Here is a 12037-nt window from a genome sequence, read left to right as displayed (position 1 = left end):
GCATTGCTGTGAGCTGTGGTGTAGGCCAAAGACTCGGCTTGGATCCCGAGTTTCTGTGGCTCTGGCATAGGCCAGTGGCTACAGTCCAGATTGGACCCCTGGCCTAGGACCCTCCACATGCCACGGGTGCAGCCCTAAAAAAAGACAAAAAAAAAAAGAAGAAGAAGAAGACCAGTTTCCTTTGCAAAATGCAAGTTTAGTAAGTCAGAAGATAGAGCAAGAGTTAAAGACAGATGAGGTAGAAAGGTGGACAGGGATCAGATAATGGAGTGTTCTCTTACACTGGAGGGTTTGGATTTTATTTTGAAGCCAAAGGGGGAATATTGAAGTGATAGGCTAAGAGATCTGGTCATATTTGTCTCCTAGACAATCACGTTGATTGCATTTGAAGGGGTGAGGGAGAGGGAAAAGTTATGGATAATTTGTAGATTTCTGACTCAAGTCACTGGGTAGGTGGTGGTGGTGAACAGGAGTGTTTTGGGGTGGAAGTTACCTTTCTTGGCAAAATAAAAAGAAAGTGTCTGTTGCTTTTTTAATTTTCCTTGTTTCTAGACTATGAAATCAAATACCATTCCTTGTTTGTTGCAGTCATGCCCACCAGTACTCAAAACTGGTTGCAGTTTTCTGTAAAGGAGCTGCAAGCATGATAGATATGATTCAATTTGTGATTCAATTTGGGAGGAATTCAAAAATTTCCATTCTTAGATTGCTTCCCAATGCAAGACAGAGTTGGATAAAGCCTAGCCCTTGTAATGTCACTGTCACTCTCTATTATTATTATTATTATTATTTTAGTCTTCTTAGGGCTACACCCGTGGCAGATGGGTTCCCAGGCTAGAGGTCGAATCACAGCTACACCTGCCAGCCTATACCACAGCCACAGAAATGTGGAATCTGAGCCATGTCTGCGACCTACACCATAGCTCGCAGCAGCACCAGATCCTTAACCCACTGAGCAAAGCCAGGGATCGAACCTGCATCTTCATGGATACAAGTCTGATTCTTTTCCTCTGAGCCGCAATGGGAACTTTCTTCTCTTAATTTTTAAAAACTGAAGTAGGAGTTCCCTGGTGGCTCAGGGGCTTAAGGATCCAGCATTGTCACTGATGACTCTGGTTACTGCTGTGGTATGGGTTCAATTCCTGGCCTCAGAATTCCTCTATTTCACGGGTACGGTGAAAAAAAACCCAAAGTAACACACACACTTCTTTTTTGTTTTTTTGCTGTTGTTTTTTCCTTTTTTAGCCATTCCCTCTGCATATGGAAGTTCTGGTCAGGAACTGACTCTGTTTTGTTTTGTTTTGTTTTATGTCTTTTTAGGGCTGCACTCATGGCATATGAAAGTTCTCAGGCTAGGGGTCGAATCGGAGCAATAGCTGCTATCCTACACCACAGATACAGCAACTCGGGATCCGAGCCAAGTCTGCCCCACCACCACAGCTCATGGCAATGCGAGGTCCTTAACCCACTGGTTGAGGCCAGGGATTAAACCTGCATCCTCATGGATACTAGTCAGGATCGTTTCCCCTGAGCCGCAATGGGAACTCTGCAGGGACTGAATCTGAGCCCACAGTGCTGCAGAGGAACGATCCTTAACTAATGTGCCACAGTGAGAACTCCTACACACACATGGTTATAAACTTCGTGTTGTACTACATGCTACTAAATGGAAAGTGACAGTCCTCCTCCCTAGATTCCACTCCCTAGAAATAATCACTTTCAACTACTTGTGCTCTTTCATCTGAGACTTGCTTCTTTTTTGAAATAATGTTCTTATGCTACGACTTTTTTTTAAGGTAAAGTTTTGGAATAAGTGATACATTCATTTGGCCCTAAAATAAAACGTGTCAAAAAGATACACAGTAAAGAATATCTCTCCTTTTCCTGTTTCCCATCCCAATCCATTTTCCTCCGGTTACCACTATTAGTCTTCTGTATATATCTGTATGCAAGAAAATAACATTATATATTTACTTTTTTTTTCACACAAAAGGTCATATAGTAGCCCTCATCAATCATGGTGAAGTGAAGTAGGGTGTGTTGTAGTAACGAACCATCCAAAGACCTCAGTGGTTTCTTTCTCACTCGTACTCCATGTCCACTCCAGGCAGCTTCGCATTTTCTTCCCACAGGTTTGCAAACCAGTGAAATCTCTACTATCTGGAGTATCATTCTTGTAGGGGCAATGGGCAGGGAATATGGCAAATTCCTCCCGGGTCCTTAAAGACTTCCTCCCAGAGGTGACACTTGTTACTGCTGTCCCATTCATTGATCAAAGTGCATCACATGGAGCTGACAGTTTAAAGGGGGCAGGGAAGTGCAAACATACCCTGTGTCCAGGACTCAGAGGGCCAGACAGCCAGACATGATGGTGGACTGCCCTCATGGTCACCTCAGAGGTGCACCATCTTTGCACTTTGCTTTTTTTCCGTTCAGAAAATATATAATCAGAGTTCCTGTTGCAGCTCATTGGTAATGAATGGACTAGGATCCATGAGGATGCGGGTTTGATCCCTGGCCCCACTCAGTGGGTTAAGGATCCGGCGTTGCCATGAGCCGTGGTGTAGGTTCCATACACAGCTCGGATCTGGCGTTGCTGTGGCTGCGGCTTAGGCTGGCAGCTGTGGTTCTGATTCTGGGGAAAAAAAATAAAAAGGCTGACTGCTGGAGATTGCATTTCCTCCCCTTCCTTGCAGTGATTTCTGGACAGGTAACTGAGTTCTGGCCAGTAGAGCGTGAGTTGAAATTATGCGTTCCACTTCTGGGTTGTAACCTGGAATCTGTATCCAAAGTCCTCTCCCTTTTCCCTTTGCCCTGAGGAGGGATGCAGACATGATGGAGGGACATAGGCTGCCTCCTGAACTCCGAACTAGAAGCTGTGCTCTGCGGATTGCTGAGCTGACCTGGATCCTAACTCTGAGCTATGGCATGAACTGGAAATAAATTTCTGTTTTGATTATGACACTCCATATTTTGTATCTCTATGTTAAAGCCACTTAGATTATTTCCTACTACACTGTTCCTTTCTATACAACCTGTTTTTCTTTCTATGAAATGTTGAGGATCTTCTTTTTATTTACAGGGTCCTGAAATTTCATGATGATAGCCCTGTCATGGGTCTTTCTAAAGTCAGCGATGTACTTTAGATCAGAATTACTGTGTTTTCAATTCTGTGAAAATTTCTTGTCTCGTTTCTTTAAGAATTAGCGCCTTTACATTTTCTCTGTAGTTTCTATCTCAAACTTTTATCATCTAGCATTTGTCTCCCTCCCTAAAGTCTTTTCTTTCCTCCTTTCCAACTGTTTGCCTGCCCCTGTTCCCACCACCACCACCCTCTTAAAGTCTGTTAAATCTTTCCTTTACAAAGCCTGTTCCTCTTCCAAACATAAACACTCTCTCCATTCCTCTTACACTGTCAGAGGCTTCCTCCTTATTTCAGACCCTTTAATCCTAATTTGGGAATGTACTACTTGGAAGTGCACTCCACACCCTCTAATGGAACTGCTTGGTCCCTGTTTTCAAAAACAAATCAGAGTGTTCTGGGGTGGCCTAGTGGTTAAGGATCTGACATTGGCTTGGGTCACTGCTGTGGATTAGGTTCAGTCCCTGGCCTGGGAAGTTCCTCATGCCAAGGGTGCAGCCAAAATAAAACAAAACAACAAGAAAATTTGGCAAAATGTTAAGTATCTTCAGACAGTTCTCTCTACTGAGTCTTGTTTTGGATCTGTCTGAATCTAAGCTTCTTAGACTCACTGATGGGACACTTGGAAGTGACCATTTACACTCTTCCCTGTGCACCATCCAGAGACCTGGGTCAGAAGACTGCCTTGTTCTTGTTGTTGTTTTGCCTATATTTTTTTTTTCCTTTTTAGGACCTCACCTTGGCATATGGAGGTTTCCAGGCTAGGGGTTGAATCGGAGCTATAGCTGCCAGCCTACACCACAGCCACAGCAACGCAGGATCTGAGCCATGTCTGTGACCTACACCACTGCTCACGGCAACTCCGGATCCTTAACCCACTGATCGAAGCCAGGGATTGAACCCTGCAACCTCATGGTTCCTAGTTGGACTCGTTTCTGCTGCACCACAATGGGAGCTCCAAGACTGCTTTGTTTTCACCTGCTCCCTTCTTGCTCTCTATCTCTCCCTTTTGATTTATGTACTTGTAAGCAGATAAGTTGGGGGTCCCCTAAGAAAGAGAACCAAGCATAGCTTTCTTGACATAAGAGAAGCCATCTTTGGTCTAAGCTATTTTGTGATCTAAGCTGGGCCAGTGGTTGTCCTTGAATGAGTCTCAGTAGTAAAGATCTTAGGGGAACAAAAAACATCAAATTGTTACCAGGCCAGAAAAGTAACAACAGTGAGTTCCTGTTATGGCATAGAGGAAACAAATCCTCCTCCATGAGGATGAGGGTTCAATCCCTGGCCTTGCCGAGTGGGTCCAGGATCCTGCAATGCTGTGGCAGTGGTGTGGGCCAGTGGCTGTGTCTCGGATTTGACTCATAGCCTGAGAACCTCAATGTGCCACAAGTCTGGCCCTAAAAAAGAAAAAGAAAAAAAAAGGTAAAATAGCAAAGATAACCAATCAGGTGTAAACTCCCAGTTCTCCTTCAATGGTGAAGATTAGACTGAAGCTGTTTTGCAGAATTTAAAGGCCTCTGGGGGCTCAACAACCAGATCAACTGGGACCTAAGGAATGATGACGTTGACATTTTCTCACTTCAATCTGCTGAGGCTTAGATTCTGTGGACTCTGACGTCTCCTCTGCTCAAGCTTAAATCTTCCCCAATTTTGCTGTTGGAGAAGACCCAGCTTGGGGAAAGATCCCAGCTGTTCTCCTTACTTGCTGCAAGTAATAAATCCTTCCTTTTCCATCTCTTTGGCTTGGGTGTGGTTGTGTCTTGGTTGTGTCTTTTGGCCCAGACACCCACCAAGAGGGAAACCCAGTTTTTGGATAACACTCTGAGACCCACTGAACTCAAAATGAACAGCACAGCTCTCCCTTTCCAGGCCAGCAAGCACATGCAGCTTTCTGTTAGATTGGCAGTTAGTGATTGGCGGTTAGTTTCTTATATTTAACATCCCATAGTTTAGTTAAGTTTAAGTGATTATCTGGTTAACGTAATTAATTCCAAAGTACGAATAAGTGGTATTTTCTTATTTTCTCAGGAGTATTGGCATGTCAAAGGTTTTATTAACCCATATTGATCTATAAATATATAATTGGCAGAACTAGGGTTTTTTGCGGGGTAGGGGGAAGAAAGGGGACAAGCAGGACAGGAAACTCTGTATCTATAAATTGAACAGAAAGGAATCAAGTACCTCCCCTAACCTCCCTCCTCTCACCCCTGCAAAATACAGGTGAGCATCTGCCTGGCATGGCCCTGGTGCCCTCCTCGCCACCTCCATCACAGCTCCCCTCACAGAGGAATGGAGAGAGTGTTTATGTTTGGAAGAGGAACAGGCTTTGTAAAGGAAAGATTTAACAGACTTTGCTCCTCCGCCTAAGGTCTTAGGGATGCCCCTCTCCTCCTCATCTGAAATCCATCCATGGTGGTCTTGGCTCCCCTCCATGCAGTCATGAGGAAGTTGGAAAGCTGATCACGTTTAGCAGAACCAGCTAAATTCCAACCCGGTCCTTTTTTTTTTTTTTTTTTTTTTTTTTTGTCTTTTTGCCATTTCTTGGGCCACTCCTGCAGCATATGGAGGTTCCCAGGCTAGGGATCTAGTTGGAACTGTAGCCACCAGCCATAGCAACTTGGGATCTGAACTGCATCTGCAACCTACACCACAGCTCAGGCCAATGCCGGATCCTTAACCTGCTGAGCGAGGCCAGGGATCGAACCTGCAACCTCATGGTTCCTAGTCGGATTCACTAACCACTGAGCCACAACGGGAACTCCAAACCTAGTCCTTTTAGACAGGCTTATCCACTTAGATACCCTTTTGCAACACACATGATTTTTTTTTTTTTTTTTTTTTTTTTTTTTGCCTTTTTCTGACTTGGGGCTTTGTTCCTGGATTTTCCCTTTTGGTGTTTTTTCTCCCGACTTTCCCTCAGGTTTTAATCACCCCACATTCCCCAGGATCCACTTCTGGGGACTTTTCCTAACCTGTACCTACCCTCGTCTGTTATCTTAGGGTCCAGACCCTTCACCTCCATTACCTGATAAACTTCAGGAAATTTATAAAATATGGAACAGAACAATGATGAATATCCTCATATATAAAGAGCTCTTATAATTTAGGAGAGAGACACTGAATATCCTAATAGAAAAATAAGCACAAGGCATGAAAACATAATTCATACCAGCAGAAACACCAATGACCAATAAACATGAAAGACATTCAGATTTTGAGGTAATACTTAGATAAAGAGAACAGGTGACCTTGAAAAAAAAAAAGTCTCTCTTCTAAATTTTCTGTAATAAATATCTATTACTTCTGTAACAAAAGAACAATAAAATGTTTTCAGGCCAACAGGAACTCAAGTCCTGCTTCGTTCATCTAGGATGAGGAGTTTGTAAAGAGTAGAACAGGTATTATCTACTCCCCATTCAAATAACATCTACCTTGCTGCTCTCTCTGGACTCAGCAGCTTAAGGATCCAGCATTGTCATTGCTGTGGCTCTGCTTACTGCTGTGGTGTGGGTTTGATCAGTGGCCCAGGAACTTCAACAAGGTGTGGGCACCACCAAAAAAAAATTACAGAAAGAAATTTTCCTTTGACGAGGGGTACCCAGACCTTAACACAAGGGAGGGAACAGTTATATTACCTTTTTTGTCTGGTTTCATAGGATACAGAGTCTCTATTCCCAAAGGGTGGTGGGAAGGATGGGAATTCCAGATCGTCTTGAAAGAGGAGATTTCTGAGCAGGCCTTTGATGCTTTATATCCTGCCTCGTGGTTAGCCGCCTTCAGAGAGAGCTGATAAGGGCACAGGGCTGATGGTTTCCTTGTTAGCTGACTTCTGGAAGAGAAACCAGTCTTTGGGTGAATTTCCAGTTTTCAGTACCACAATTTGTGGAAGTCTCAGGGAGAGAGCTAGTCCCTGTAGTCACAGGAAGGGGGAATCTTAGCAGAGGAAGTCTCAGAGCAAAGCCTAGATGACTGGTTTACAGTGGACCTGCTAGAAGGTCCCATCTTTGGGGGACCAGACACCATAAGACTGCTTTTGGGAGTTCCCATTGTGGCTCAGTGGATTAAAAACCCCACTAGTATCCATAAGGGTGCGGTTCAATCCCTGGTCTTGCTGAGTGGGTTTAGGATCCAGGGTTGCCACAAGCTGTGGTACAGGTCACAGATGTGGCCCAGATCTGGTAGAGCTGTGGCTGTGGAGTAGGCCAGTCGCTGCAGTTCTGATTTGACCCCTATCCTGGGAACTTCCCTATGCTGCAGGTGCAGCCCTGAAAAGAAAAAAAGAAAGAAAAAAAAAAAAAAAAGACTGCTTTTGTACAGTTTACATTCTATGACTCTGTCTGTCAATGCAACTGCCCCTAATAGCACCAGTAGGACGAACTGAAAGGACAAAGTTTATTGCTTTGGCAGTGGCTCCAAGAGGAAGGCAAAGTGGAAAGGGATTTAGAATGAGGAGATGGGTTTGTGACCTTGGTTAGGACTGGATAAGGATCCTGATGCAACTATCCCGGATTGGTGAAGAATTTGAGGTGAGGGATTCAGTGAATCTTAGGGTGCCAAGTTTCTGTTGATGGTTTCCACTGAAGAGTCTTGAGTCTTTCAGGAAGTTCCTGTCTGAACAGTCCAGCCTTTTGTCTGGGCATTGTCTTCTGAAATAGTAAATCATGCTAACAAGGACAACGAAACACTTAACTTACATCAACACAGATTCTAAAGGATGTGGGAGGCAGGTGGTTTCAGTCCTCAGGACCCAAGCTATGCCTGAAGGAAGATAGTTTGCCTTTTCCTCTTTCCTTTTTTTTATTTTTGGCCAAGCCCTTGGCATATAGAAGTTCCTGGGCCGAGGTTTGAACTCATGCCACAGCAGCAACCTGAGCTGCTGTAGTGACATCGGCTGATATTTAACCCTCTGCGCTAAAGGAGAACCCCAATCTGGAGTTCCCATTGTGGCTCAGCAGGTTAAGAACTGGACTAGTATCCATGAGGCCATGAGTTCAACCCCTGGCCTCACTCAGTGGGTTACAGATCCAGCGTTGCTAGACACAGATGTAGCTCAGATCTGGTATTCCTGTGGCTGTGGTGTTGGCAAGCACCGCAGCTCCAATTCCACCCCTAGCCCAGGAACTTCCATATGCCTCAGGTGTGCCCCTGCCAAAAAAAAAAAAAAAAGAGAGAGAACTGCAGTTTGCGTTTTCTTTTCATACTTATTCATTTATTTTTTTATTTATTTTTAGGACCATGCCCCAGACATATGGAGCTTCCCAGGCTACTAATTGGAGCTACAGCTGTCGGCCCATGCCACAGCAATGCCATATCTGAGCCTCATCTGCAACCTACACCACCGCTCACTGCAATGCCAGATTCTTAACCTACTGAGAGAGGCCAGGGGTCGAACCCACAACCTCATGAATCCTAGTTGGGTTTGTTACCACTGAGCCACGATGGGAACTCCTTGTTTTCATATTTGATGTTGAATCTAAGAATCACGCTCATTTTTTAGTGCCGCCCCTTCGGCATAGGGAAGTTCCCAGGCTAGGGGTTGAATCAGAGCTGCAGTTGCAGGCCTACGCCAGAGCCACAGCCACAGCCATGTGAGATCTGACCCGTGTCTGTGACCTACTCCACAGCTCACGGCAATGCCAGATCCTTAACCCACTGATCGAGGCCAGGGATTGAACCCACATCTTCATGGATACTAGTTGGGTTCATTACTGCTGAGCCATAGCAGGAACTCCATGTTGCTCGCTTTTGTACATTTTTACTCATTTTGCTTCCCCAGGTTGGCTTTTTTACTAGGAAGAAGACACATTGACTGCCAATCCATTCATCTGCCATTGAGATTTCTTTTCCCAGGTGAGTCCTTGTACAAGTCAGTCCTGTGTTGTTCCATGTCCAGCCAGTCCAAAGCTCCTTATGGAAAACATTCAGCCAACACATCCTCTTTTAGTATTTACCTCGAGGCAGGCTCTGTTTTAAGCATTTCACATTCACTGTTCATTTCTTTATTCATTCAACAATTTTTTGATGAGCACCTTATTTTGTCTCAAGCAGAGTGCCAGGTGCTAAGTACACAACTCTGAAAAAGACAGAGCTCCTGTCTTCAGGTGGTTTGTCCTCTGGGAATGTCATCGTCAAAGCAGTCCCAAGAGCTACCTTATGTTAATGTTCTTTATGGAGGAGGGGATGGGGTGCAGAGTGCTCAGGTGACTTGTCTGTGTCTTCCTGGTTGTATATAATAAGTTTGCAGGAACCCGAATTCATCTGACTCCAAAGATTCCGCTGTTAACCTCTGCTATTGGTCTGTTTACACTGGGTCTGGTCACTCTGTGATGTTCCTGAGCTGTGGAGCTGAGACCCTGCAATTCTCCTTGGCCGCCTTCCTGCTCTTCAACACGTGGCTCTAACCCCTGACTCCCTCTGCAGCCTCCAGCCCGAGGCAGGATGAAAATGGGGAACTGCCTGGTCACTCAGTGCTAAAAATAGTCAGCAACCACTTCTTCCCTTGAGATACTTGAGATTAATATCATTCCCAGCTTCCACCAGAGGGAATACAATGCTCTGCTATTTTAATTCTTTTTTTTTTTTTTTTTTTTTTTTTTTTTTTTTTTGCTATTCTATTCTTGAAACATACCCAAGTTGACTCATCAACCAAAAGATGGAATTGAAACTAGAAATGATTCAGGGCTACAATTTTATTACCTCCCACTGCATAGTTTTTGAAAGATCACTATTGTGCTTATCAAGACCAGGGAATACAGGAGTTCCCCGGTGACTCAATGAGTTAAGGATCTGGCATTTTCACTGCTGTGGCTTGGGTTGCTGCTATGGCACGTGTTCAACCCCTAGCTGTGGAACTTCTGCATGCAGGGGGTGTGGCCAAAATATTCATAGTACATAAGCTTCTGCTAATTGAGATTATCCAAGATACATGACTAATTTCAGGATCTGTGCTCTGGTAGTATATTCACAGTAAAAAACACTGGAAGAAGGCAAACTTTATTTGAAAAGATTGATTATCTTCTGTACTTCCGAAACAGCTTGATAAAAATAGAATGGATGGACTTCATTTGTTGTTTTTAAATTTTATTTATTTTTTTCTTTTTTAAGGCCACACCTGCGGCACATGGAACTTCCCAGGCTAGAGGTTGAATAGGAGCCACATCTGCAACCTATGCCACAGCTTGTTTCTTGACCCACTGAGTGAGGCCAGGGATCAAGTACTCATCCTCATGGATACTAGTCGGGTTCTTAACCCACTGAGCCACAATGGGAACTCCTCAAAGCATTTTTATTTACATATTTACATAGTTATTTATTTATTTATTTATTTTGCTTTTTAAGGCCGCACTTGTGGCATATGGAGGTTCCCAGGCCAGGGGTCAAATGGGAGATACAGCTACCAGCCTATGCCACAGCCACAGAAACATCAGATCTGAGCCGCATCTGCAACCTACACCACAGCCTATGGCGATCCGGATCCTTAACCCACTGAGTGAGAGCAGGGATCAAACCTGCAACCTCATGTTTCCTAGTCGGATTTGTTTCCGCTGCACCACAATGGGAACTCCTAGTTACTTATTTATTTATTGGTCACACCCTTAGCATGTGGAAGTTGCTGGGCCAGGAATTGAACCCGCACCTCAGCAGTGACCTGAGCCACTACAGTGACCATGCAGCATCATTAATCTGCTGAGCCACAAGGGAAATCTAGTGAAACATTTTTTTTTAATTTATTTTGCTTTTTAGGGCTGCACCCACCACATATGGAGGTTCCCAGGCTAGGAGTCTAATCAGAGCTACAGCTGCCGGCCTACAACACAGCCACAGCAACTCAAGATCCAAGCTGCATCTGTGACCTACACCACAGCCCATGGCAACGCTGGATCCCTAACCCACTGAGCAAGGCCAGGGATAGAACCCACGTCCTCATGAATGTTAGTCCGGTTCATTAACCACTGCGCCATGATAAGAACTCCTGAAAGAACTTTCTAAATCCTGAAGATAATGTACTTCATACAGACATCAGCAATTGTGAATAAAAATACGATTAAAATTCTGTAAGATTCTTAAACTCATTCTATGAGGCACCGTCACCCTGATACTAAAACCAGACAAAGATACCACAAAAAAAGAAAATTACAGGCCAACATCACTGACGAACATAGACGCAAAAATTCTCAGCAAAATACTAGCAAACTGAATCCAGCAATACATTAAAAGTAACGTACACTGGAGTTCTCGTCATGGCTCAGTGGTTAATGAACCTAAATAGTATCCATTAGGATGTGGGTTTAATCTCTGGCCTTGCTCAGTGGATTAAGGATCTGGCATTGCCATGAGCTGTGGTGTAGGTAGCAGACTTGGCTCAGATATGGTGGTGTTGTGGCTGTGGCATAGGCCTGCGGCTACAGCTCCAATTCAACCCCTATCGTGGGCACCTCCATATGCCTTGGGTGCAGCCCTAAAAAAGACCAAAAAAAATTTAATACACAAAGGAGTTCCCATTATGGCTCAGCGGAAATGAATCTGACTAGTAACCGTGAGGACAAAGGTTTGATCCCTGGCCTCCCTCAATAGGTTAAGGATCTGGCATTGCTGTGAGTGGCAGTATAGGTCACAGACACAGCTGGAATCCTGTGTTGCTGTGGCATAGTCCCATAGCTACAGCTCCAGTGTGACTCCTAGCTTGGGAGCTTCCATGTGCCTCAGATGTGGCCCTAAAAAAAGACACACACAAAAAAACCCCACAAAATTAATACACAAAAATCGACTGCATTTCTATATACTAACAAGAAAAGATCAGAAAGAGAAATTAGGGAAACAATCCCATTTACCATCACATCAAAAATAATAAAATACCAAGGAATAGATTTGCCTAAAGAGACAAAAGATCTGTAC

Source organism: Sus scrofa, chromosome 13 (genome assembly GCF_054392235.1).
Source record: "Sus scrofa isolate SSC_HxYL_T2T_F1_AM1 chromosome 13, Sscrofa_HxYL_maternal_Yorkshire_Landrace_v2.0, whole genome shotgun sequence".
NCBI lineage: Eukaryota > Metazoa > Chordata > Mammalia > Artiodactyla > Suidae > Sus > Sus scrofa.
This window is presented reverse-complemented; position numbering follows the sequence as displayed.